Raw genomic sequence first — 27,585 nt, 5'->3', positions numbered from 1 at the left:
ACAACGAAAAGGATGCACATTTGGAAGCACTGACAACGAAAAGGCAGCACCGACAACGAAAAGGAAGCACATTTGGAAGCACTGACAACGAAAAGGCAGCACCGACAACGAAAAGGAAGCACATTTGGAAGCACTGACAACGAAAAGGCAGCACCGACAACGAAAAGGAAGCACATTTGGAAGCACCGACAAAGAAAAGGCAGCACCGCCAACGAAAAGGAAGCACATTTGGAAGCACCGACAAAGAAAAGACAGCACTGACAACGAAAAGGAAGCACATTTGGAAGCACCGTCAACGAAAAGGCAGCACCGACAACGAAAAGGAAGCACATTTGGAAGCACCGACAACGAAAAGGCAGCACCGACAACGAAAAGGAAGCACATTTGGAAGCACTGACAACGAAAAGGCAGCACCGACAACGAAAAGGAAACACATTTGGAAGCACCGACAAAGAAAAGGCAGCACCGCCAACGAAAAGGAAGCACATTTGGAAGCACCGACAAAGAAAAGACAGCACTGACAACGAAAAGGAAGCACATTTGGAAGCACCGTCAACGAAAAGGCAGCACCGACAACGAAAAGGAAGCACATTTGGAAGCACTGACAACGAAAAGGCAGCACCGACAACGAAAAGGAAGCACATTTGGAAGCACTGACAACGAAAAGGCAGCACCGACAACGAAAAGGAAGCACATTTGGAAGCACTGACAACGAAAAGGCAGCACCGACAACGAAAAGGAAGCACATTTGGAAGCACTGACAACGAAAAGGCAGCACCGACAACGAAAAGGAAGCACATTTGGAAGCACTGACAACGAAAAGGCAGCACCGACAACGAAAAGGAAGCACATTTGGAAGCACTGACAACGAAAAGGCAGCACCGACAACGAAAAGGAAGCACATTTGGAAGCACCGACAAAGAAAAGGCAGCACCGCCAACGAAAAGGAAGCACATTTGGAAGCACCGTCAAAGAAACACCATCCTCAGGGTAACTTTCATTATCGAGACAATGATCATCACAAGCTTGATCCGATTTATTTAATATATCACGTTGTTTCCATCGTTTTGGTCTCAGACCGCCATCACAGTCTTCGATCTTGCCTACTTTAGGTGCTTCAGTACAGTACTCAATCAGGTCAGCCTCAGATGTGCCAACACAATCTTCAATCATGCCAGCTTCAGATGATTCATCAAAGTCTTCGACCTTGTAAGCTTCAGGTGGTTCTCCATCTTTCACATTTTCATGGAGACGACTAGATATTGGAGTAAATATATTTTCATTTCTAATGTGGTTACAACTTCCTTCGCTTGTTTTAAATTATAAATTATTATCTTGCTCTAGATCAGTAATTTTAGCATTAGCTTTTTCGCCTTCGTTCCTCTTCCACGATGTTGTAGCCCAGTCTTCGTTATCTTTATTCATCTTAATTGTACAGGTCTTGTAATGTCTATCCAAGTAATATCTTCTACCAAAGGATTTCTGACACTGTCTGCAATGATGTGGTTTTTGACAAGGACCCAAATTACACTTGCTTCTCTCATGTCGTTTAACATTCTTTCTCAAGGTAAACACCTTGCTACAGTATCTACAGTGATGTCGTTTTGATACAGCAACTAATCCCGAATCAGGATTCATATTAGTTACTGAGACTAATGCCAGACGCAAACAAAGAGTTTTAAATTAGATATATTACTTAAATAGAATTTTTTAATTATTTCATCAGCGAGAATTAATTTATCTCATTCAAAGGTACTTGTTGCAAGTAGTTCTGCTTTTCAACAACAGATGTCGCCACATGTTACTTGCAGTTAAATAATATTTAGTTCTTTTATGCGGGATGCGGGATGCTCACTAACGATCGCAAAAGAAGGATGGCTTCGCTAGACACCAAGGAGAAGGAATTTCGTCTTGTACGTTAAAGCTTCACAGAAGTCTCATGATATATTATTTGACCGAGTAATGTTTTTTTTTGTTTCCACCTGATAAAATCCTTCATGCACAGATGAACTTCTCATCTGTAACCAGAAGCACTCGGAGAATACCATCAGATGTCTAGTAAGGAATAATCAGAAGCACTAAGAGAAAACCATAAAAAGTATTGACAAGAATAATCGGGAGCACACGGAGAAAACCACCACAAATTTTCTTTGATATCATAAAATAACAAAAAAAAATTAATAAAAAATTTAAAATGAAAACAAAAAAAAATACAAAATTAAATACAAAAAATACATAATATTCTGGCTTGTACTAGAACTATATCTTTGCTCAACAATGAGAAGTTTACAAGCTAGCAGAATCTGTTTATGTATTTTTTGTATTTAATTTTGTATTTTTTTTTGTTTTCATTTTAAATTTTTTATTAATTTTTTTTTGTTATTTTATGATATCAAAGAAAATTTGTGGTGGTTTTCTCCGTGTGCTCCCGATTATTCTTGTCAATACTTTTTATGGTTTTCTCTTAGTGCTTCTGATTATTCCTTACTAGACATCTGATGGTATTCTCCGAGTGCTTCTGGTTACAGATGAGAAGTTCATCTGTGCATGAAGGATTTTATCAGGTGGAAACAAAAAAAAAACATTACTCGGTCAAATAATATATCATGAGACTTCTGTGAAGCTTTAACGTACAAGACGAAATTCCTTCTCCTTGGTGTCTAGCGAAGCCATCCTTCTTTTGCGATCGTTAGTGAGCATCCCGCATCCCGCATAAAAGAACTAAATATTATTTAACTGCAAGTAACATGTGGCGACATCTGTTGTTGAAAAGCAGAACTACTTGCAACAAGTACCTTTGAATGAGATAAATTAATTCTCGCTGATGAAATAATTAAAAAATTCTATTTAAGTAATATATCTAATTTAAAAATCTTTGTTTGCGTCTGGCATTAGTCTCAGTAACTAATATGAATCCTGATTCGGGATTAGTTGCTGTATCAAAACGACATCACTGTAGATACTGTAGCAAGGTGTTTACCTTGAGAAAGAATGTTAAACGACATGAGAGAAGCAAGTGTAATTTGGGTCCTTGTCAAAAACCTTATCATTGCAGACAGTGTCAGAAATCCTTTGGTAGAAGATATTACTTGGATAGACATTACAAGACCTGTACAATTAAGATGAATAAAGATAACGAAGACTGGGCTACAACATCGTGGAAGAGGAACGAAGGCAAAAAAGCTAATGCTAAAATTACTGATCTAGAGCAAGATAATAATTTATAATTTAAAACAAGCGAAGGAAGTTGTAACCACATTAGAAATGAAAATATATTAACTCCAATATCTAGTCGTCTCCATGAAAATGTGAAAGATGGAGAACCACCTGAAGCTTACAAGGTCGAAGACTTTGATGAATCATCTGAAGCTGGCATGATTGAAGATTGTGTTGGCACATCTGAGGCTGACCTGATTGAGTACTGTACTGAAGCACCTAAAGTAGGCAAGATCGAAGACTGTGATGGCGGTCTGAGACCAAAACGATGGAAACAACGTGATATATTAAATAAATCGGATCAAGCTTGTGATGATCATTGTCTCGATAATGAAAGTTACCCTGAGGATGGTGTTTCTTTGACGGTGCTTCCAAATGTGCTTCCTTTTCGTTGACGGTGCTGCCTTTTCGTTGTCAGTGCTTCCAAATGTGCTTCCTTTTCGTTGTCGGTGCTGCCTTTTCGTTGTCAGTGCTTCCAAATGTGCTTCCTTTTCGTTGTCAGTGCTGCCTTTTCTTTGTCGATGCTTCCAAATGTGCTTCCTTTTCGTTGGCGGTGCTGCATTTTTCTTTGTCGGTGCTTCCAAATGTGCTTCCTTTTCGTTGTCGGTGCTGCCTTTTCGTTGTCAGTGCTTCCAAATGTGCTTCCTTTTCGTTGTCGGTGCTGCCTTTTCGTTGTCAGTGCTTCCAAATGTGCTTCCTTTTCGTTGTCGGTGCTGCCTTTTCGTTGTCAGTGCTTCCAAATGTGCTTCCTTTTCGTTGTCGGTGCTGCCTTTTCGTTGACGGTGCTTCCAAATGTGCTTCCTTTTCGTTGTCAGTGCTGTCTTTTCTTTGTCGGTGCTTCCAAATGTGCTTCCTTTTCGTTGGCGGTGCTGCCTTTTCTTTGTCGGTGCTTCCAAATGTGTTTCCTTTTCGTTGTCGGTGCTGCCTTTTCGTTGTCAGTGCTTCCAAATGTGCTTCCTTTTCGTTGTCGGTGCTGCCTTTTCGTTGTCAGTGCTTCCAAATGTGCTTCCTTTTCGTTGTCGGTGCTGCCTTTTCGTTGTCAGTGCTTCCAAATGTGCTTCCTTTTCGTTGTCGGTGCTGCCTTTTCGTTGTCAGTGCTTCCAAATGTGCTTCCTTTTCGTTGTCGGTGCTGCCTTTTCGTTGACGGTGCTTCCAAATGTGCTTCCTTTTCGTTGTCAGTGCTGTCTTTTCTTTGTCGGTGCTTCCAAATGTGCTTCCTTTTCGTTGGCGGTGCTGCCTTTTCTTTGTCGGTGCTTCCAAATGTGCTTCCTTTTCGTTGTCGGTGCTGCCTTTTCGTTGTCAGTGCTTCCAAATGTGCTTCCTTTTCGTTGTCGGTGCTGCCTTTTCGTTGTCAGTGCTTCCAAATGTGCTTCCTTTTCGTTGTCGGTGCTGCCTTTTCGTTGTCAGTGCTTCCAAATGTGCATCCTTTTCGTTGTCGGTGCTGCCTTTTCGTTGACGGTGCTTCCAAATGTGCTTCCTTTTCGTTGTCAGTGCTGTCTTTTCTTTGTCGGTGCTTCCAAATGTGCTTCCTTTTCGTTGGCGGTGCTGCCTTTTCTTTGTCGGTGCTTCCAAATGTGTTTCCTTTTCGTTGTCGGTGCTGCCTTTTCGTTGTCAGTGCTTCCAAATGTGCTTCCTTTTCGTTGCCGGTGCTGCCTTTTCGTTGTCAGTGCTTCCAAATGTGCTTCCTTTTCGTTGTCGGTGCTGCCTTTTCGTTGACGGTGCTTCCAAATGTGCTTCCTTTTCGTTGTCGGTGCTGTCTTTTCTTTGTCGGTGCTTCCAAATGTGCTTCCTTTTCGTTGTCGGTGCTGCCTTTTCGTTGTCAGTGCTTCCAAATGTGCTTCCTTTTCGTTGACGGTGCTACCTTTTCGTTGTCAGTGCTTCCAAATGTGCTTCCTTTTCTTTGTCGGTGCTGCCTTTTCGTTGTCAGTGCTTCCAAATGTGCTTCCTTTTCGTTGTCGGTGCTGTCTTTTCTTTGTCGGTGCTTCCAAATGTGCTTCCTTTTCGTTGGCGGTGCTGCCTTTTCTTTGTTAGAGCTTCCAAATGTGCTTCCTTTTCGTTGGTGGTGCTGTCTTTTCGTTGTTGGTGCTTCCTTTTTTGTTGATTGCGCGTAGTACAAAATGTAGTGATTGAATATATACTAGTTTATCACCTCTTGGTGTTACTTAAAATATTTTTTAAGGTCACTTGGTCCTTTAGAATGTATAAAAATGTCACGATGGATTACGAAGGTCATGTGGTCCTGAAATGACTAGCCTATACGTCTGATAATGACATGACTCGTTCTCATGGACTGAAGACAATTGATCTATATGTGTGGCTTTGTACATGAACGGTTTATATGTTATTCAGATTATTGAAAAATTAGACTTTCATAATAGGCTAATCGGCACTGATTTAATTCGTTGGTCCGGTATATTGACTTGAGTTTTTTTTTTTTTTCGTAGAGTGAATGATTTATTAACTCCGCGAAAGGTAATGGAAAACAGATCCTAACATTTATTTAATAATTAGTTACAACTGTCTCTGGTCAAGAATCGAACCGTGGACAGGGATCCATCGATTCAATTTGTAAATTAATAATTGATTTTTTCGGAGACTATTGGAATTTTTCCCGCATTTCTAACTAAATAATTACATGATTTCAAGATGTCGGCCGAATTTCAAGATGTCGGGCACCTCAGTAATAATAAATGATTACTGCACTGTAGCATGTTATTAAAAAATTATCATGATTGTAAGACGAGTACACACAATATGGATTCCTCCAGCAGACGAAAACATGATGGTGGCAATGACCACTAGCATGTGGTAGCTCCTGGTAACATGTACTGAACATGAAATGACGGATCCGTGATGGACATCAAGGTCAAGGTCAAATTTCAAGGTCAAGGTCAATTTTCAAGGTCAAGGTCAAAGTTCAAGGTCAAGGTCAAAGGCCAAGTTCAAGGTCAAAGTTATGGTGAACAGAACATTATACTAACATGACTCCAGCACACTCTAGCAGACGAAAACAAGATGGATCCCTCCAGCGGATAAAGACAAGATGGCGGACATGACGTCATACCAGCTGATGGTAAATACCTAGTTATTGGTGGTGGTAGGTCAGTCTGTAGGTGGCTTCTGTGGAGGAATGATCTGATTTTTTTTTATTTTTTGCCCTCACCGGTGTCGAACCAAGGACGTACATCGATATAATCACTCAGAATTCTATTAAGTTATTTTTTTTTGATGAATTTTGGAATTTTTCCCGATTTTCTAACATAAAAATTACGGATTTCCAAGATGGCGTCTAAATTTCAAGATGGTGACTAAATTTAAAGATGGCGACCATAACGATAATTGCAACATTAATAGGATCCAATATGGTGGTCGTAACGTAAAGTGTAAGAATGACATGGTACTCAACCAAGATGGCGGGTGTAACGAAATATGTAACATTTATATAATCCAAGATGGCGACCGTAAAGATAACTGCAACAGTGGTTTTTAATATTTTTTTTTAATTCGATCAAATAATTTTTTTAATGATTTTTAAAAATTTTCCCGATTTTCTAACATAAAAATTGCGGATTTTCAAGATGGCGGGCGTAACGGAAACTGCAACGGTGACGTCATCTTTCAAAATGGCGGTCATAATCCTAGTTTTCAAAGTCATGACCTCGACGGCTTAGAGCGGCTAGCTCTTAGGAGTTTTAAGCCGCTTTTAGGAATTTCTAGTCGCTGGGATTTTTAAGGATTAAAAACGGGAATTTTTCCCTCGAAACGGGAAATTTTTCCCTCGAAAAGAGAAATTTTTAATTTGTGGAACTTTTTGAGAATTTTTGGTGGAATTTTTTTTCACAGAAATGGGAATTTTGGCGATTTTTGAGGAATTTTGGGCAATTTTTGCCCAAATTTGGCAAGTTATGAGGATCAAATCCAAGGTCAAGGTCAAAGGTCAAGGTCAAGGTCAACCAAGATGGCCGCCGTGACGTCAAAATCCAAGATGGCGGAAAGGACACACAGCACCACAGCCTGGAAGCCTGTTTCAGGAAATACATTTGTATACTACTAGATACGTATTTTCTGTTAAAAAAATCTCTCATGAAGTATCACATTCGTTATTAAAACTAAAATAATTAATTTAATATGTATTTCTAAAAGTAAAGTAGTATTTTTTTAATTTTTCAGTTTTCTCCACAAACACACGCCACATTTCATGCGTGGTTATGACGGGAGAAAGCTCTTATTCTAAAAGGGTTTGGTGGAAGTGTCTGTGCGTCTTTGTTGAAATTTTCTTTTTTAAAATATAATTTTCAACCACGTTTTCTCGATGATCTTCATGGCGATGGCTGTTGCATTTTTGATGCTTCCTTCGTCTGCATGGCAACAGGAATTGCATTGTTGATGCATTCTTCGTCTCCTGGCAACGGATATTTAAGAATTGAATTCCATAAATGTGCTAGGAATGCCGATGCACTTCCTCAAACTGAGGGTTGACCGAGAGATCAATTTTCTTAGGAAACCGAATTCGCCGAAATTATGTATTGGAACGCGACTCTGTATCAAACGTCTGCAGAAAAACATCATCGAAGTGAGTACACGTACCAACAAATAAAACGGCCAAATGGTATTTGTATCGCAAGTACCTTTAATTCAAACAGAAATTGCTTTAAATTAACAATTGCAATTTTCAGTGAAGTTGGGTTTACGTTTGGCTATCAACTATCTATCAACTACCCAGTTCAAATTAAGATCGTAATAGGTATATTCTTACTCTGGCAAGGACGGATATTTCAGCTAGGTATTTTTGAAGGATTAGAGAACTGTTAAATTCAATTTTCCTTCCGGTTATCTTAGTTCTAACTACTATTTGCGTGTTTGGGAACACGTCTGCGAGGCGGGCCAGTGGACCTTCTAGCGGTCAACTGGCCTGTAGTCCCCCGGGTGGAGCGTGGCCCATTGACGCAGCGCATACCTTGGTGGATTACCGGCCTGGCCTCGCTGTCCCGCCTCCCCACGCTAACTCCTCCCACGGCTCTTTGTCATCGATCCTGAGCCGTCCATCTGGAGGGATCTGCGGGCTCCTGGTGGCCGCCGCGTGTAATGGCATAACAAGGATGCCACTGTTCTTGGAGCTTCGGGCGTCGATGAAGCTACGCGTTAAAAGGGTACGAGACCATTCAAGAAGGGGGATCGAGGGGTATAAAAGCGACGACGCCAGCCTCCGAGTCAGTGGAGTGGAGAGTGAAATGAGGAGGGCAAGGGGCCACTTGGCGAGCGATAGCGGGCGACGAGCGATGAGCGACGGGCCTCGTGTGTTGAGACTGATGTATCGGGGACTGTGCTGTGTGCGACGGACGAGTGAGTAGTGCGAGACAGTGTGTCTGTACAGATGTGCGTGGTAAGAGACGAGCAGAAGAGTTACTGTCGAGACGAGTTCCAGTGGGGAGAGTGAACTGTGAACTGAACGAAGGGTTACTTGATTTGTGAAATTTTTAAGTGTTTCAGTTTAATCAATAGTGCATAAATATTGGTAATAGATAAAACTGCATTTATTTAATTGGTGGGAATCCTTTCGAAACGTATCTTCCCGCGTGTGACAGCATGTTCTCGAGCGGTGTTCCCCGGGAAATGTTCATTGAAGCGCTCGCCAGTTGTGGATCCGGGTTTTCGACACCTCGATCGCACAGAGGAACGCTAAGAGGTTTATACGGTTCCCGCCCCGTCTACGCTAACAGGCTTCGGCGTCCCTACTCGTGTCGAGAGAGAGAGAGAGAGTGAGAGAGAGAGCAACATACACTGTGTATGTGTTCCACCGTGTGTAAGTGTCAGAAAGGGGGTGGCTTGCGAGGGGAAGAGTGGGGACAGGTTGGTTGTTGAGTTGCGTGCAAGCGGGGAAAGGGAGGGGTGGAGAGTGGGAGTTGTTAAATACAGAATGGGACAGGCGACAAGAAGCAAACCCGGGGTCCAAATTGCTAGTTAGAGTTTCCACGTGACCTATGGCCTCACTGCTGTGCGGCAGGTACACACCGGTCACATTCAAACAAGTGAGTACCGCTGAATTTCTAAAAAACTAATTTTTTTTTCTCACAGTTTGTATGTGGGGCATAATTTTTTATTTTTTACAAATAAAATACAGCTTTTCAAAATATCTAATTAGCATATTAACTGTTTTTTAGTATAATTAAATAAATGCCAATTTTTTGTGGAATATATCGTTTGCTTAAAGTTCATTGCAAACAGTCGAAATTACAATGAAACACATTTAATTAACAATTTTTAATACAATTTTTTTTCTTCTAAACGAATCTTGGTGCTTTAAAGTTAAGGGTATCCGAAGTGAACTACAACTGAACAAATTATTCACTATGAAAAATGTTATTTGATTTTAAATGACATGAAGACGCTAAAGTAATAGACAGTTTTAATGTATTGCTTGCATTGGAATAAAAAATACTGTCTAAATGGTATCATGATAGTTATTGGTTTATATTTGACAATGTGTTAGAATAAATAAACGAATCCAAAACCCATTGAATAAAAATAACTAGTACATGATTATCATGTCTAAAAATTGTTTGTTATACCATATTAGAATAATTATATGCTATGAAATAAATCTGCCCTATTAATTTTCTTAAAATATATTTCGTGATAACCTAATTACTTAACTATTCCTTATATCAACAGTGCAACAAATATTATTCCACCTTTTTTTTAAACAGCATCTATTTTATAGTTAAACATTTATACCAGTCATGTTACAGCAACCTAAAGTAGGTAATATTTTTCCCTCGTGATTATCAGTTGTAATCTATTTTTTTAGACTTATACAAAATAAGATATCTTCGAAAACTCTTATTTCCGGATAAGGATAAATAAATATCGAATTTTAGTCTATTAAAATTTTCTAACAGATTTATAAAACAAACAGGTAAGCACGCATGATAAAAAGGTCTATTTTTAGTTGATAAACATTAAGTTAGGATCAACTTGTTTATCTGAATAACAATGTATGGGTGTGCATGTTTATATATATATATATATATATATATATATATATATATATATATATATATATATAATTCTTATAACAGGCATTTGCTCTGCCATAAGGCTTATTCAAAAAAATGAAAATCATTGCTAATGAGAAAGTAAATCCATAGAAACAGCGGGTACAAATAATCTAAAAAAAAAAAAAAAAAACGTATTTGTATGTTTGAGGATTGCACAGAACATTAAACAAATAAGTAAATAAATATGTTGGTAGGTGATCATACAAATATAATGCTATACACATAATTATAAATAAGTTTTGTGAAAGGTATACCACTAAATAAGTTCCTATGAAAAATAAATAGTGTTCAACGTAAATATAAAAAATTTAACTGAATGGAACCTATATGGCCTTTCTTAGAACCAGATATTTTCTGTTAGTGTGAAAGACTACCAAATAGGCCTTCGGCTACATGTTGGCTTTCCATTGGAGTTAGTACTTACATAGCACTTAAAAACATCAAGGACTTTCCAACGAATAATTTACTTCGAAAGAAAACCAAGAATTATCCGCATTGTTATACATAACCATATCTTTGTAGAAAGGTCGCTGCAATCCGGATTACTCGCTCTGTGATCTGTTATCAGAAAAGTAAACAATCACGTGGGAGAAAGATGTGTGTTTTCCTGAGGATTGAATGTTTTTTTTTTTTTTTTAATATATTGTGTGTACTCCAGGATGATTCTTGTTAGCTCATGTTCGAACCAAGTAAAATGAGCACTCGTAAATACACGAAGATATCAGTAAATTACCGTAAAGATCACTGGATATTTCGTGGCCAGTGTTCTTCCTACATTCGAAATGTGTAAATGTTTGACAGTGGAGAAATTCAGCCGTACTCTGGACGCAAGTAACTGGAGCGATAACAATGTCAGCGTAGCTGTGCAAATAGTGGAAGTTTCCTATTGATGCTTGTTGGATAGGGCCCCTTACAATTACGATGACTCGGAAACGGAGACGGATAACGTAAACAGAGGCGGATCTCACTGAACGGAGTTTATACAACGGCACGCAGACGGAGACGGACCCGTACGGATCAGCTCGATCAGCTCTTCCGTTTACGTCGCTTCGTGTGGCCAATAGAAGCCGAGAACGTGGATGCTGTGGTAGCCATGTTTGTTTATGCTCCAAATAAGTTAAGAATTTAATAAATTACAAGAAAACTTGCGTTGTTATATAACATTTATTTTTGTAATATATGTAAACTCTGCTCGTGCGAAGATTTTACGAAATAATGTACTATAATTTTAATTAAAATAACATTTTGTAAATTTTAAATACAATCTCATTGGCTGCCATTTGTTGCGTTTCCGTGCATTGTGGAAGCAGCAGACGCGATAGAAAGATGTTCTAGGAGATCCGTCTCCGTTTACGTGGTCCGTCTACGTTTCTGTGCCATTGAAGAACGGGCTAAGGGCTCCGCCTACCCGGGCACACATACGGTGCGCAGAGCTTCAGGAAAAACAACGCGATTTCAAAACTACTCAAGATATCTGAGTGTGGTCTGTTTACGAAAAGCATCTAAGAGTTTGCTGAGGGCCGAAAAGTACTTTTGATTTCGGATGAAGTTTTTAAACGGTATTTTTTAGAAGAGTTAAAATGGCTAAAACGCTTGTTTTCAGAGTAATTTTTAGGCGTGAAAAACCAGTACAGTTTCCTAAAAACACTTAAGGGACTTGCATTTCAACTTTATCTACATTTCTGGGCCATATAATGTTACGATCACCGTTCAAACTTCACAGTTATCCTATGACGACGAGAAGACTGCGCGTCAATTCAGAGCCTTGTGCTTAAAGGCGACACCACGCTAGAAGCACCAGCGAGCGTCGCGCTTATCATCCCGTCTCACTAACACACATACACCCCTGACGAGGCGGGCCCCTTAAGGCTGCACGACAAAGGTTGGACGTTACTGATTTAGGTCACAGTCACACGTCCGTGAAATTGACTCAACTGTTGTCAAAGAACTGCAAAAATGTCGTATGACATAAATAGCTCTGTGTATGGTTACAAATTAAAATGACGACTGGCCTGCTATTATTGGTGTGTAAGAGCTTAGCTCTCGGTACACGGCATTTAGTAGGAGTAATTCCGTGATAATGGAACGAAAGTCGATTAATGGAAATGTGGCACAAAGATGGCGGATACTCGTGTAGCAATATTAACCCATATATAGTCACTTACGTTAATATCAGCGTACATACATATCAAACGTATTGGTGTACCAAATGAAACTTTATTATAGTGAAATTACCCTGGATTATAGTTAGTTGTAAAACTAAACTGATCATGGTAAAAAGTAATCTTCAGTTTTAAAATATCTAAGAAAACTGGCATTACAATTATAATGATACATATTCCCCTCGCAATATGAAAACGGGCTCGGTAGTACAGCGGCAATAACCTCGCTTGCTTACTTCAAGAGACGTTTAAATAACATCAATATAATTTATTTTTTTAAATTTTGACGTGACAACGTCAAATAAATCGATGAACGCCGGCTGCACGCACGAAAAAGTGTCCCGTTACGAACATTGTCCCGTTACGATGTGTCCCGTTACGCTCATTGTACGCTTGCGCCGCATCTATCTCTCTTCCACTCGATTGGAATAACCATCGATTTTACTTTTTCGAGGCACATTAAACTTGAAACACTCCCATTCGTTTCCTACTTTTCCTATCATCGTCCTATCCTTAACAGAATAACACAGATTGGAAGAAGTTAAATATCAAACATGTATAAAATTTATAGTTAAAATAATCTCTTCGTTAAAGTAATAAACATATTTGAATTAATGAGTGCAAATAAAAGTAAAATTATCAATTAAATTGTAGATTTCATTTCATTCATTCTTTGTATCCAAACAAAATAGTGATAATTAAATAAATATGATTCAATTTTATTCATAAAAGTATGGAATCATTTCATCAATGTTTTGTTATGACGTTATCACGTTATACTATCGTCCGTAAACCGACTTACAGACAACCAATTTTTTAAATAACATATTATTATAATATTACTGTATAATAATGTTAAATCAGATTTAAAATAGTTCAAATATGTTTGCAGTAATTATTTATAAAATGATTGCAATTGTTTAAGCAAAAAACAAATATACAAACCTATAATTTTTTGTTTTATTAAGTGTTCGAAAATATGTCATGTTTATATTTTAGTAATGCCATAGAAGTAAAACTTTTAAAGTGTAGGGAAAGTTTAAAGTATTATCTGCTGAGTAAATGTTAATAAGTTTGACAGTATTTTAGTAAAATTACTTGTCGAATAGTTTATTTGCAACAGGAACAACATCATTTTTCATTAATTTGCTCGTTACCGAGGTTAGATGTTCACACATCACTGGCGAGTACTAAATAACTAGCTCACAATTTTTTTTTACATCTGACTGAGTAGTTTGTAATACATGTATAATTAACCTAAAAATAACACGTACAGAACATTAATTTACATATTAAATATCAAATAAACCTTTAGTTTAATACCAATGACCTAACACAGTGGTTCATATTTTAAACATAGTTATCTACATGGATTATTTGTTCCGGTTCACATTCATGCTTGGATAGATTACACGCTATAGTACTTTAAAACCTTCGCAATGGGTCCAATTCCTGTTTTGAGGTAGGTGGTTTGGAAAGTTCTACAAGAAAAAAAACACTTTTTTTAATGGCACCGTAAAATTACCATTGCGAGTCATTTATAGTAGCCATACTTTAAGTCAACTAACTCAGAAATATGATAGCGTCAAGGTTTTGGTGAAGTATTCGTGTAAACGTTGAAAAACTCGCTACGTTTATCTTAACTGGTTGTTGCTGTCCTATTTTTTGACATTTACGAGGACTTTTATTTGTGAGGCCAAAAGAGTAGATTACACACCCGAGTAACACACATTTATTTTTAAGTTCAACATTTAACTACAATCACTAGGTAACTAGCCTTAATGCTTAATGTGTTTTTTTCTAAGAAAGTGAAATATGTACATGTAAACTAAATCGTAGTTTACAACAACTACTGCTACCTATGTATACTAATTCAATCTTAATTATAAATCTAAAAACCAACTATCTACACAATCAACGGTTTTGTTGAATATAATAACAAATGTATCGTCATATTACAATAATGTCAACAGAAATATAACATTTAGATAGCAAAACGAACTTGTAAACACAGTTTAGACATAAAGTTTTGACTTCTTTGCTGATGGACCGTCAAAAATTCATTAAGATTCTTTAGATTGATTAAGATCAAATATTTCCCTAAACGTAGATATATCTGAGATATTCTTATTGAAGAATGCTAGGATGCAAATAATATTATGGAACACAATTATACAATATTTCTAAAGACGGAGAAAAAATTAAGCAGTGTCACTTAATTTTTGATTTACCGTTACTCATTATTTATGAAATAATAATTGTAGAACCTTTTATTTGTAATAAATTTAACAGAGCAAAGTATAAATTTTTTTCATTCTCTCAATCCATTCGAAATTATGACGAATGTTTAAATTATATACTACACTTTTTTTGTTTATATTTTTTTAATGCATGCTGGCAGTTTTTCAGTTTAGTATTTTTAACATAATTTTGTAACTATGTGTAGATATTTAATTCAGTACTTTAATTTTTTTTAATATACCACCTTAAAACAAGTGTTTTCACAAAGTATATCAAATCGTTTGATAATCATTTTCAATGAAAGAAAAATGATGTTTCGATTGCTAAAAAAAACAAACCTCTGTCAGGCAGTAACTTTAATTTTTTTTTTCAAAGTTAAGTGTAGAGTTTTACGTCAGAAGCTTACAGCCACGGATGTTATTAAAGTATTTCAACCTTATAACTTGGAGGGAACTTTGAAGGGCTTGATTAAAGACTTTGTGCTTGTCACCTCAGTCTTGCTGTGGGGTAAGTGCTAACTGCTGGTGATCCTTGCTAGAAAAGGATAACGCATTTATTTTCATGGACGAGAGCCCTAAAACTAAAGCTGTTTCCGATTACCTTTCTAAATGACCCATTAGCCTAAAGGAGAGGTCAGCAAACCGCGGCTCGCGAGCCGCAAGCGTCTCTTTTCAAAGGATTTTACAGCTCAACATCTCACTGCGCTGCCACAGCAGAGAACAAAATTCCCTTTCGACACAGCCTACAGACTTAGGTAGATTTCGAAGTACCTATTTTTGCTGGAATTGTTTTGCAAACTTACATTAACTCCTGGAATATCTTTAGAACTTAAAGTGAATGACATCCTATATGTTGACAATATTAAAAGAAGAAAAGATCGATTTTTTTTTTTCATATTCTATGCAGCGAAAATATTCTCAATACTTTTTAACTCAATACATCCAGCATTCAATGTCTCAAACAGTTTCATATTATGCCTACTAAGGTAATTACATAATTATTTTTGACTTTAAAACACTATATTTCATCCTGTGCACTAATACGTGGTCGTGTATATGTATATATATATATTTAAAAAAAAGGTTTAAGGTAATATTAAGACTAATGAATTCATACGAGTTTTATACTAAAAGGTTTAATTTTTTTTTTAAATGCAACTCCTGTTTTTACGGTACAGTTTATTTCATCAAAAATTGTTTCAGCCAAAGGTTTAGATAAATTTAAGGAGTTTTAACATAAATTATAATGGATTTCATAGTATATCTATTTTTAAAAGTAATGAAATTCCCCTTTCTACCTTGTTATTTCCACCCCTTGCAGTGATTATTTGTGATATAAAATCTACTTTAGACAAAAGTTTTCAACATTATTTAACAAGTTAAACAAAAATAAACATTATTTTGATGTGGAACACGGTGGGAAGTTTTATTTATATTCTTATTTTAGCCCCAGTCTTTTTCAAAACCTTACAGTAACGGTTTGTTATTATCAAAAATTGTTTCAGACAAACGTTTTTTCCACCTCTTTCAGTTATTGGTCGATTGAAAAATTATTTCAGATATAAATTTTAGATAATATTTATACACTTTACAAATAATTATAACGGGTTTAATATTGCACATATTAAGGAAAAAATGATTTTTTTTTTGTCTTTCAACCCTTGTTATTTTCACCCTTGCAGTATTGGTTGGTCATGTAAAAAATAATTTTGGACTTTTAGTTGTAGATAATATTTTTAGGTTTTACAATAAAAAATAATGGATTTAAAAGTGTATAAGAAAAGGATTTTATATATATATATATATTTATTTAATTTCCAGCCCTGCTTGAAACGCTTGCAGCAATGGTTTGTCTTACCAAAAATTGTTTTGAGACAAAAGTTTTAGATTAAAATTATAAGATTTACAAACAATTTGAACGTATTCAATAGTGTACAAACTAAAGAAGTTATGAAATATTTATAAATTCTATCGCTCTTTTTTTTAACCCCCTTGCAGCGATGCTTTGTCTAATCAAAAATTATTTCAAACAAAAGTTTCTTATAATAATTATAAGATGAACACACAATAGTACGAATTCGATGTTGCGTCTACGAAGTGAGTTATGGTTTTTTTTGTCTTTCATCCATTTGTTATTTCAATCCCTTGCAGTTATGGTTGGTCGTATCAAAAACTTATCCAGACAAAACTTTGGCAGTACGAGTTATAATACTTTCAAACGGATATGATATTTCCATATTATGGGAGATAAGCGATTTTGGTTTTTCAAAAAACCTTCCCTATTTTTACCTATTTTGTCGGATTTTGCCCATTAACAAACGCTACACAGATTTTTCAATTCTAGATTTTATTTATAAATTTGGAAAAGTGATGTGTAAAATATTGCAGCAGTTATCGTGTCCACAAAGTTGTTATATACATATACTCTTTGAGTCGACGATGGTTTTGGCGTATATGAACCATGAAACGAAAATACCTATTTATAAACATTTTTGGTAGTCGCACCATGGTAACGGCTACAATAGGTACCTAGTATTTTTTGTAATCTGCCTAAAATAATCAAAGACTAAAAAAATGTTTACCAATCTGCAAAAGGCAACTTTTGCTTATCATAAAACAAACATTGATATATAATTTTATATTAATTTCGTATATATTACCACCTTACATTATGAACATAGGCTTTAATTAAACCGTAAAAGTGCCTTATGCTTATATATGATATATTTTTACAACATTTTGAAAGAATTTGTAATATATATAAATAAACATATATACACATATACAAATAGATGTTGGTATTTATATCTGAGACTAGCAGTGGCCGCGACTTTGTCCGCGTGGACTTTGTTGGGGGGTATTGTGACTTTCTGAGATAATAGGTTATTCTCAAAACACTCATAACCAATGGTATATTAAAGTACTTCTGCGTAAACTACATTTTTAGTTTTGTCTTCCGGCAGAAGTAGAAATTGATTTTCTCCCGAACCAGATCTCGACAGAGCAACATATAGTTGCCCGTGCGAAAAACACTCTTGGCGTAAATATATTCCTACGTACTTAAATTTTTGTCCCTAGGCCTTATTAATTGTAACCGCGAACGATACCTTCACCGAAATTGAATTCGCTTAAAATGAAATGGCAAATCCGTTGGTATCATAGGTATGCGAGGTATCAGCACTGTTTGCCCTACTGCTGGACCAGTCAATACTATAGCACCAATCACGTTATCGCGAAGGAATTTTACTTGGAGTCTGGTTCCGTTGCATAAATTTGGTGGTTTAAGATTCCTTAGCAGCACAATAGGACAGCCAGTTTTTAATTTGAGTGAATGTGAGGGAAGGCCACTCGGTTTTAAAGAATTTAAAAATTATTGTGGATAATGTACCGCATCTTCTTGATCCATTACTTTATCAATGGACCTGTAGTTCACTCTATCTCCTGGAAGTTTACCCAGTATCATGTTATTGATGTCATCAACGCTACTGTTTCTAGCTGCTAATATTGCCCTTTGACACATCCACTGGTAGTCTTTGTTTTCTATATGGACTACATCTGGGTACACTTTAGAGATTAGGTCTTCAATGCTAGTCATACATGCGCGTGCAATACTTAATACTTATTTGGCTACAACATTTATACTTACATTTTAAATATCGCGATATCTTTTGAATGAAACGTCCGAATTGAATAATTCAAAAAGTTATAGAAAGGTATTGAATTCGTCTTGAATATGCAGTAATTTATTTTGATAAGGATTAATACGAAGGTACACAATAAAGAGTTTTTGAAGATTCAGCATTTCAATTATTTTAAAAATAAAAGAAAACACTAATTGTGAGATAACTACAATAGTTATACATATGGTTACGCGATATTTTTTGAAGACAATTATATTTTCTGCAAAGTGGTAGTACAGTGTTTTGTTCTATAATCAATAGGTTTCGCAGCGCACGCCGTGTAAGGATTTTTTCGGGTCATATTTTTACACCTTGGGTTACCTTATTGGACTTTTAAGGATCCCTAATGTTATTGATAACATAATATAGCCTATAGCCTTCCTCGATAAATGTACTATCTAACATTGAAAGAATTTTTCAAATCGGACGAGTGGTTCATGAGATTAGCGCGTTCAAACAAACAAACAAACAAACAAACAAACTCTTCAGCTTTATAATATTAGTATAGATTGGTAAACTACAACACCGTTTGACCGATAATCATCAAATTTTGAACAGTGGTGTGTTTTTTCATGGAAAATATTTTTTAAGGCTATCCTTTTTTTCGTAACTCTCCACTAGATGGCACTGCAGCGCATCAAATTAAATACCGTGCAACCGATCGCCATGTGTTAATTCATTTTACCACGTTTTTATTAACTTGACCTTTATGTATTAATGGACTATGTAAAAAAAAGTTTCCATTAAATTTTTACCTACTTTTCGACGTCCTAATGTGTTGAAATTTTGCATACTTACATATAAAGAACCTCTGACAATACAATATTTTTATAACTGAAGACCATACAGTTAAGGTACATAGATAGGGGGTTCCGAGGGTTATAAAACCTTTATATTGAGCTATGGGCAATAACCATGCTTTTTTTGTATCCATGAGATATAGGCATGGTGGGAATTTACTCCGGAGTCGACTGATACCCCAAGGGGGGGGGGGGGATCTTTTTAAGAACAAAATTTTGTAAATTTAACACATCAATGCTTTTTTTGGTTTGGCGTGTTTCTGATCCAAAAGGTTGAGCTATGGTGGAAAATGTACCCTTTGTAAAAGAGGGAGGGGGGGGGGGAGGTAAATGCCCCTAAATTTTCCAAAATTTTTAAAATTTTTTTATTTTGAATTAGAGTTTTTTGAGGTGGAGTTATAGTGAAAAATGTGTCCGTGTTTCTTCTTTCACCCCCTAGAGAGCGAGAAAAAAAGGGGGGGGGATAATGCCACTAAATTTCAAAACTTTTAAAATTATATATATATTTTTTGTTTTAGAGTGTTTCCGAGGTCGGGCTATGGTGTAAAATGTGTCTGGAGTTCGACTTTATCCCCCTCGAAAAGGGAGGCCGGGTTAAGGCTCCTAAATTTCGAAAAATTCAAAAATATATTTTTTTTATGTAGAGGGTTTCTGAGGTCGTGTTATGATGGAAAATGTGCCCAGGGTTCGTTAATGGCAATATGGGTACTATATCTAAAAATATGTGGCCACTCTTCGGGCGTGATCAAGTGTATGATGCTAATACTCCATCAGTCCGTGTTCATTTCGGCACACATGGTGTGCATACAATTTAACCAAAAGCCATTAAGTTTCCAGCAAAATACAGCTATGGCACTGCTGAAAGGCGAATGTTTCCATTAATGTTGAGTTGAGCATCTACCGTTCATAAAATGCAAGGCTGAACTGTAGATTATGCAGTTGTTCATTTGGAATCGCATTTTTTTTTTCTGTCGGGCAGGCTTATGAAGCTCTTAGTCGATTAAAGTCACTGGATGCCAGATCTTGATTGCTCTAGCAATAAAAGTTCCATTTGTCGCATTAGCTGATATGACTAGAACACTTGAACATTAATAACTAATTTTAAGGTCATTTTAACAAATAAATACTTTAATAACTGATATTTAGTATCTCTTTTTAATTTGTTTCAATTATGTACTTATATTCAATTATTTTATTTTAAGATTATAAAGTATTAAAATAAACTTATAGTTTTAAAAAACTAAAAAAACCTCACTTGTATCGTTGAATAAAATAAAAATTAATAAAATAAAATTTAAATTTAATTTTTTAGTATAACGGCCAAATAATGCACCACAACTAAAAGCGTGGTGTGCTCACTTCTTTCAATTTCGTAATGACTATATCTTAAAATTAGTGATAGAAAATTTAAGACAAATGATATCAAGCATCCCCTGGGCAAAGATACGGGGGAGGGGGAAAGACAGCCCCGGGGGGTCCAGGCCCCCCTGGAATTAAGAAGTCGCTCACTGAGGGGGGGCCTTCCTGCACTTTCCAAAGTATGACTGTGAAACGTGTTTGATGTAAAAACTATATCTTATGGAAAACTTTTTGTATTTCCTAAAGTTTTCTCCTTATTGCATGCATGTAGGTTAAAAAATGGGCAGTGTACAGCATACGGGCACCGCACCCAAATATTACGTGTCAGTTAGACCCAAGTTAGAATTTCTCGGGCCGTGCGGCCACGCCCCTCCACCCCTTGGAAAATTTCTGCGGGCCCCACTTGCAAATCCTACAGATTTTTGTCCCTGAAACAACCCATTAATAATTTTAAGTTAATTATTATTAGGTTCATATATTAATTTTCGTAATGACTATATCCTTAAATATTCGTATTGACTATATCCTTGAATATTCGTATTGACTATATCCTTTAATAAGTGATAGAAAATCTATTACAAATCATATTTTTATTCCTGATAGAAAAAAATTTAAGACATATCAAGCACCCCTCGTTTTCAGTTATGCAGAGTTGTGGGGCATTATTAAATTTAATTTTTTTAGGTTTAGTTCATTCAACGATAAAAACAGTTTTTTTTTGTTTTTTAAAATATAAGTTTTTTATAACAGAAAACCATAAGTCATAGCCTTATAAACAGTGTGTGTCATATCTCTATATCTACCACAGGTTTGGCAACTGCATATCCTTCTCCTTGGTGGGACCCGTCCGCTTAGTAAAGCTCACGGCGGCTCGCAAAGTAACTGCGCTAATAACAGTTTAGTTTTGAACTTCGTCAGTAGATGGCTTTGCCTTGAATATTAAACGCGCTATCATAAGGTGCGTCCGTCACGTCTTGCCTTGGGGTTATCTAGGATCTATATATTTTCATTTCGGAGAAATATGTGTTATATCTATCTCTAACAATTGACTTTCCATGGCTTTGTATTAAGCTGATTTTGGTATTTATCTATCCAAATAATCAATAATAAATAAGACAATTACTGTCCACATGATTTCGAAAAATGTCCCCTTGGCCATGTGTTCAGCTCGGGTACTGCAGCTAGGAAGTGATATAAAAACAAACAACAAAATTTTTAAAAATGTAACACTTTGTTAATTTTTTTTTACAGATTGTTGCAAAATCAATCCAATGACGTTTGACGAAATTAAGCACGAAACGACTATGAGAAAAGAAATGAAAGAAGGCTTTTAAACAGCACATGATCGACAAACAGTTGAAAAAATTCAATTTTATTTAAAGCATACTAAACGCACCTTGTTCAGTGTCCACATAATTTTTTTTAAAGTGAATATTTCGGGCGAGAAAACATGCATTCATTATGTTCTTTCGAATGAAATGTAACACAAATATAAAGATGTATATTGGTTGTGTAAAATCAGTAAGATTGTTGTGATGGCATATATACGTGAAAATAAAATCAATCTGCAATCCTAAAGATACATTGAAATTGATCCAGACACCCAACAGTTCCAGACATACCCGATGATCATCACTCACTCGTGCAACTTGATCGTCGGAATAAAAAAAAAAACCCACATTATTGCCCCAACTAACTCTTCATCCGTATACCCTTCTCTGTATTCTGTATTCTTCTACACTGTTAATGCATGCCTATCCCATCCCGCACGTCTGAGCCAAGGGTTTCTCTGTGTATAAGCAGGTTTTATTTTGGCTCAACTTAAAATAGTTTTAGTATAGATTTATGATAGAGGAGTTATTCATGGCAACAGTCGCTGCACAAAGCACACGATGCATGTGACCCTCTTCCTGCATGGCTAATCCCAGAATTACTAGTCGTATAGGCTTCGGTCTGATACGCAATTAGGTACCTCCATAACCCGTATTCGTCCTACGAAATACACTTAGTTTTGGTTAGGTTAGAAAAAAAAACATTTAGCTAGAATCATTAATTTTACGATATTTTAGAGTATTTCAAATGCTGTTGACTGACATAAAGTAACCGTTAACAGCCTTTATTTTTAGTTGTGATTACATAGACGTGTGTAAATATTTCCTCACAAAAATGATTTGTGAGATTTTTTATCAAACTCACATAAACTAGCATATTGTTACGAGGAGTGTAGATGAGAAGAGGCAGGCCGAATTTTCGACCTGCCCGCGCGCATGCCTGCTGGTGAGATGCGGTACGTCAGTGCTATACGACTTATCTGATTATCGACGACACCTCACTACCACCCTCCTCCCACTATCCTATTTCCACAGCGTTTTATCGATGACACAGGAGAACTCTCTGCGGCTCTGGAGGTTTTGTCATATTCTCAGAACCCCACCTGCGTGAAGTGGCGTAACTAGAACGCCATTGTTCTGGGAGTTTCGGGTGTCAAGCCGACCCTGATAACGCGACACTTTGAAGGGGTGCGAGCAATGGCGGCTCCAGGAAGACCTCTCGGGCAGGGCTTTCACACACAGGAGAATGCAGTTAATAATCATGACGTTGCCCTTGGTATATTCTTAAAATATATGGTTTCAAGTACTGAAATGTAGTATTTTCGTACAAATTATGATTGAAAAAAGAATTAAGCAGATTAACGAAATTATTGAAGTTAATAATATTCCCTACAAAGAAATAAGAAGTAAAATTTGGGCTCGGAAGGGGTTATCGCCCCCTGCGCCCTTCCTCTGGAGCCGCGCTTGGGTGCGAGAACATTCCAGAAGGGAGCTGAGGGGTGTAAAAAAACGGCTACGCCAGCCTCCGAGGCGGTGAAGTGAAGAGGGCAGGCAGATAACGAGCGATGGACTTCGTTTGTGAAGATTGGTGCATCGGGGACAGAAGCATCCGGGACTGTGTTGTGTGTGCGGCGGACGAGTTAGTAGTGCGAGACAGTGTGTTGGGACAGGGGTGCGCGGTAAGAGACGAACAACAGAGTTACTGTCGAGACGAGTTCCAGTGGGAAGACTAAATTGTGGACCTTATGAAAAAGGAGGTTGTCTGTAAAGTCGGTTTACGGACGATAATTTTACGTGATAACGTCATGAAAAAACATTGATGAAAAATTGCATACTTTTTAATTTTCAAATATTATTTACAGTTTTTTGCAAATTTAATTTAAATAATTTTTTGAAATATAATCACGAAGAATTAGTTAAAAAGCCCGCCTTAACCTGTTTGATATTAAAGAAGATTTTCTCGCCCGGTGGTAGGCCGGTTCTTGCACGCTCGGCTCAGGCGGAACGTGCCAATGAGTCATGCTTTTTGATGAGTGCAGCCGGCGTTCATCGATTTATAAGACGTTATCACGTCAAAAGCGATTAATTTGTAGATTTACACTTTATTTGTCATAACTTAATAGTTTTAAAATTATGTAATAAATAAAACGGTATTTAATTGACTCAACTATATTTTCGAACCTGTTTTCCCACGTGTAACAATATATTTTGCTTTTACCACAGTAAAAAAAAAAGAACAAAAAACGAAGAGGCGTTAATGTAGATTATTCGTGTTACTGCATTTCAGGTTTATAAATTTATCTGGCATCTTTAAGAACTATATTAGTAACATTAAAAATATCTCAAAATAAGATGAAAACAAGTACAAAATTCTGGAGGCCAGGTAAAACAATAGGGCATTTGTTAGTCCAAGGTTACATATTTTATGTGTTCAGCGATAGCCATTAAGTTGAATGAATTTTTACCGTTATTTGTAACAAAACCAGCGTCTTATGAATTTCAATGAGAAACCAACAAAATAAAAATATTTTTTTTTTCTATCCAGGTTTTATGTTGCGTGGTTGATCACGCAACATTCGTGATCGTGATATTGACAATCATCAAAGTATGAGGGTTCGTGACACGTACTTCACGTCCCCTCCCTCCTTTCCATTCCTCATCAACCCTATCACCCTCCTCTTCTCCACCCTCCTTTCCCCTCCTCATCAACCCTATCACCTCCTCTCTACCCACGTGCTACCATGCCTGGCTGAGGAGAGAAAAAAACTTTCCATGCAATAAACGTCATTATTATCAGTAATGGGTCCAGTTTCAACGCGTTATAGTTTTAACAATATTATTAATTTACATAACAATAAAATATAGAATTAACACGATACTTCGACAGGGCTATTTCGGATTCAACACACGTTAAAGCCATTATCCATGTCAAAATGACGAAACTATACATGTCAGAGATAACTTAAATTTATGGCCTTTTCAACAAATAATGTGCATTGAATAAACAAAGAGTTCTTTCTAGTGCGGGATAAATGGATATACTTAGAAACTACTCATGTTTCTAACTTCCCAATTACGTATTTTATTGCAAATAACTTAAACATGCACGTGGATAAATGAAATGTTTTTCTGAAGAAGTAACTTTTTTTTGATAGTATACACTCCAAGTGATATTTGTGAATTCATGATAAAGGGAGTTAACTCAACAACCGTATGAAGATCCATGACTAATATTTAACAAGTGATCTCCAAAAATTTAAAGTGAAAAATTTAATTAGTTAGTTTTTAGACAGAAACTTAGAATTTTTTTCCAGAATATTAAATATTTGCTATATTAATTTGCTTATATGCATTACAGGCTTGTAGGAAGATATATATTATATATATATATCTATACTTATGTATTAGTTGATTCAATAAGATTGTGTAAAACTTGCCAGATATATTTGTCATTTATTTCTTTTAATATATTTTTTTAATTTTTATAAAACATTTACTATTATTTTAACTATTTATTATTGACAGTCGTGTTGTCGGTACGTAGGGAAACTTCTCCATTTGATACAAAACTTCAAGATTAAAATCTGGGGTATAGAATGAGTGTACATTAAAATGGTGAATAAAAATGTAAGGCTAGTAACGTGTAGAGTATGCTATGATAGTTATAAAAATAAATGAGTAATAAAAAATTACTTTAAATTTCTAAAATCTTTTTAACTCACCTTTTAAGACCCAAATAGGGGTGTTGGCTTTTACAACTTAAAAATGAAAAAAATTAACGCATTTTTTAAAAATATTTTAAATAATTAAAAAAAAAAAAAAAACAGGCATTGTCAGGAGAGTAAACAGAATTCAATTTCGATGGAATGGGAAAAAAAGGGAGGGGGTGGGCAGACCTAAATAACCATTTGGCTCGGTGCTTGCTTTCTAATTAATTATTTCCTCTTTTGTTGGTGGGAATGAAAGTACTGGATTTTTTTATAACTTATCTAGGTAAAAATAACCTACAGTAATTTCTTGACATTTAAGTTATTGCCACAAGCAGTATACAATTAAAAATGGGTTAGTCCTACCTAACATTAACTTAAGTTATATTGACATACACTTTTAAATTGAAAAATTCCATTATTAAAAAAATGGAAGGAACTCGAAGTGACGGCGAAATATTTTACTCAAACAAAACTAAAGATAAACATTACTAAAATTACCCTTACATGATTTATTTTCCAAAATTAGAACACAGTTCTTCAACAACATGTTTTGTGCAAAAATAAATTACGCCACGAAGACAAAATGTTAGTTAAAATCAAGAAAAAAAGTAACACGAATAAATATTTAAATTAAGAAATCAGTTTTCATCCCTTTTACAAAAATAACCTGTTTAAAATATAAGGATACTACATGTTCTATGATTTTATAAGTCGATATGGCTGTAAATGTGTAGGTAAGTACTTAATATGTAATTAAAATTTGTCCGGAAATATGTAAAGCAGACACCATGCAATAATTAAAGGTTTGAGTGAATAGCGTTTGATATCACGAGAAATAAAATTTAAAAGAAGTAAATTTCACAAATAACTGTTTATTATTTTTTTAATTGCTGACTTTTTAGTGCAATTTGTTTGGACCAATATTTTTATGGTTAATATGTGTTATCAATTTTAATTAAAATGTGGCATTTTTTTGTTATTATTTTGAGTTGAATGATATGTTTGTGTATAAAATAATCGAAAATGTCTCACATAAACAAATTAATTTCACATATTAATTAAGCTATATGAACTCTGACAAGATATGAAATAATAGATGTGGGCTGAACACAAAAAAAATTGTGACTCGTAAAATAAAGGAAGGAAAAATTTGAATTTTTTAAAGAATTTTACAAATTCTGAAATATAAACCTTGATTATTATTCATTTGTGAACGTCATACGTGTGATACTGTAGGCCTTATAGTGGCATCTAGCGGCAGGCAACAGAACTACGTCAGATTATTTCTGTGCGCGTGGCAGAAACGTGAACTTCGCGGGTGGCGAAAATTGATATTTTTTAAAATGCTCATTGTGTGTGTGTTTTTTTTATGAAGCATTGTTTATCTGAACTTGAGATGTATTTTTTTTTTTCAAAAATTTTTTCTCTGTTAAGCGCTAGATGTTGTGTTTTCTCTTCCCCAACATAATACGACAGCTGGTAAGCAGCACAAATATTAAGACATACTATAAAGTAAAAGTTTCGATTAAGTCGTCACGTAATTATAACTGAGATATTAAATCCAAAATTTTACCTTCCATGTATTATTCTACCCAATAAAGGGCATCCAAGATGCGAATAAAACTCTGCCAATCAATTTATATTTTAACACCGTAGAATGTCTTTTTATAATTTTTACCTTTTTCCCAAATTTATTTAAAAATATTTTGAATAAACGAATATTTAAAAAAAACACTGCTATTTTGCAAAAAAAAAAAAAATACATGGCTGCCTGACTTTGTCTAAATATTGCGTTCAGGAAAAGACATCGTAGTTACTGTCTTGCCCTATTCAGGGGTTATTTTCAGTGGGAACGCAAGGGAACGGCGTTCCCTTACCTCCCAAGAGTGCCGGAACGCAAGGGAACGCACTTTTTTTATTTTCTTACATCATAATCAAGCACTTTAAAAAGTAATCACCATTAAAATATCAATTTTTTATAAAACTAATTGTAGTATTATGTCTGGATGGCCTAAAAACGTGGGTTTAC

General features: G+C 35.8%; 1 protein-coding gene across 2 annotated transcripts in view; it reads left to right on the top strand.

Annotated features, from left to right (window-relative positions):
• LOC134532737 (small conductance calcium-activated potassium channel protein) overlaps positions 1–27,585 on the top strand; it is a 768,096-nt gene that overhangs the window by 412,820 nt on the left and 327,691 nt on the right. The window lies entirely within an intron of this gene.

Source organism: Bacillus rossius, chromosome 1 (assembly GCF_032445375.1).
Source record: "Bacillus rossius redtenbacheri isolate Brsri chromosome 1, Brsri_v3, whole genome shotgun sequence".
NCBI lineage: Eukaryota > Metazoa > Arthropoda > Insecta > Phasmatodea > Bacillidae > Bacillus > Bacillus rossius.
The sequence above is the reverse complement of the archived record's forward strand: the minus strand, read 5'-3'. Positions and strand labels throughout refer to the sequence as shown.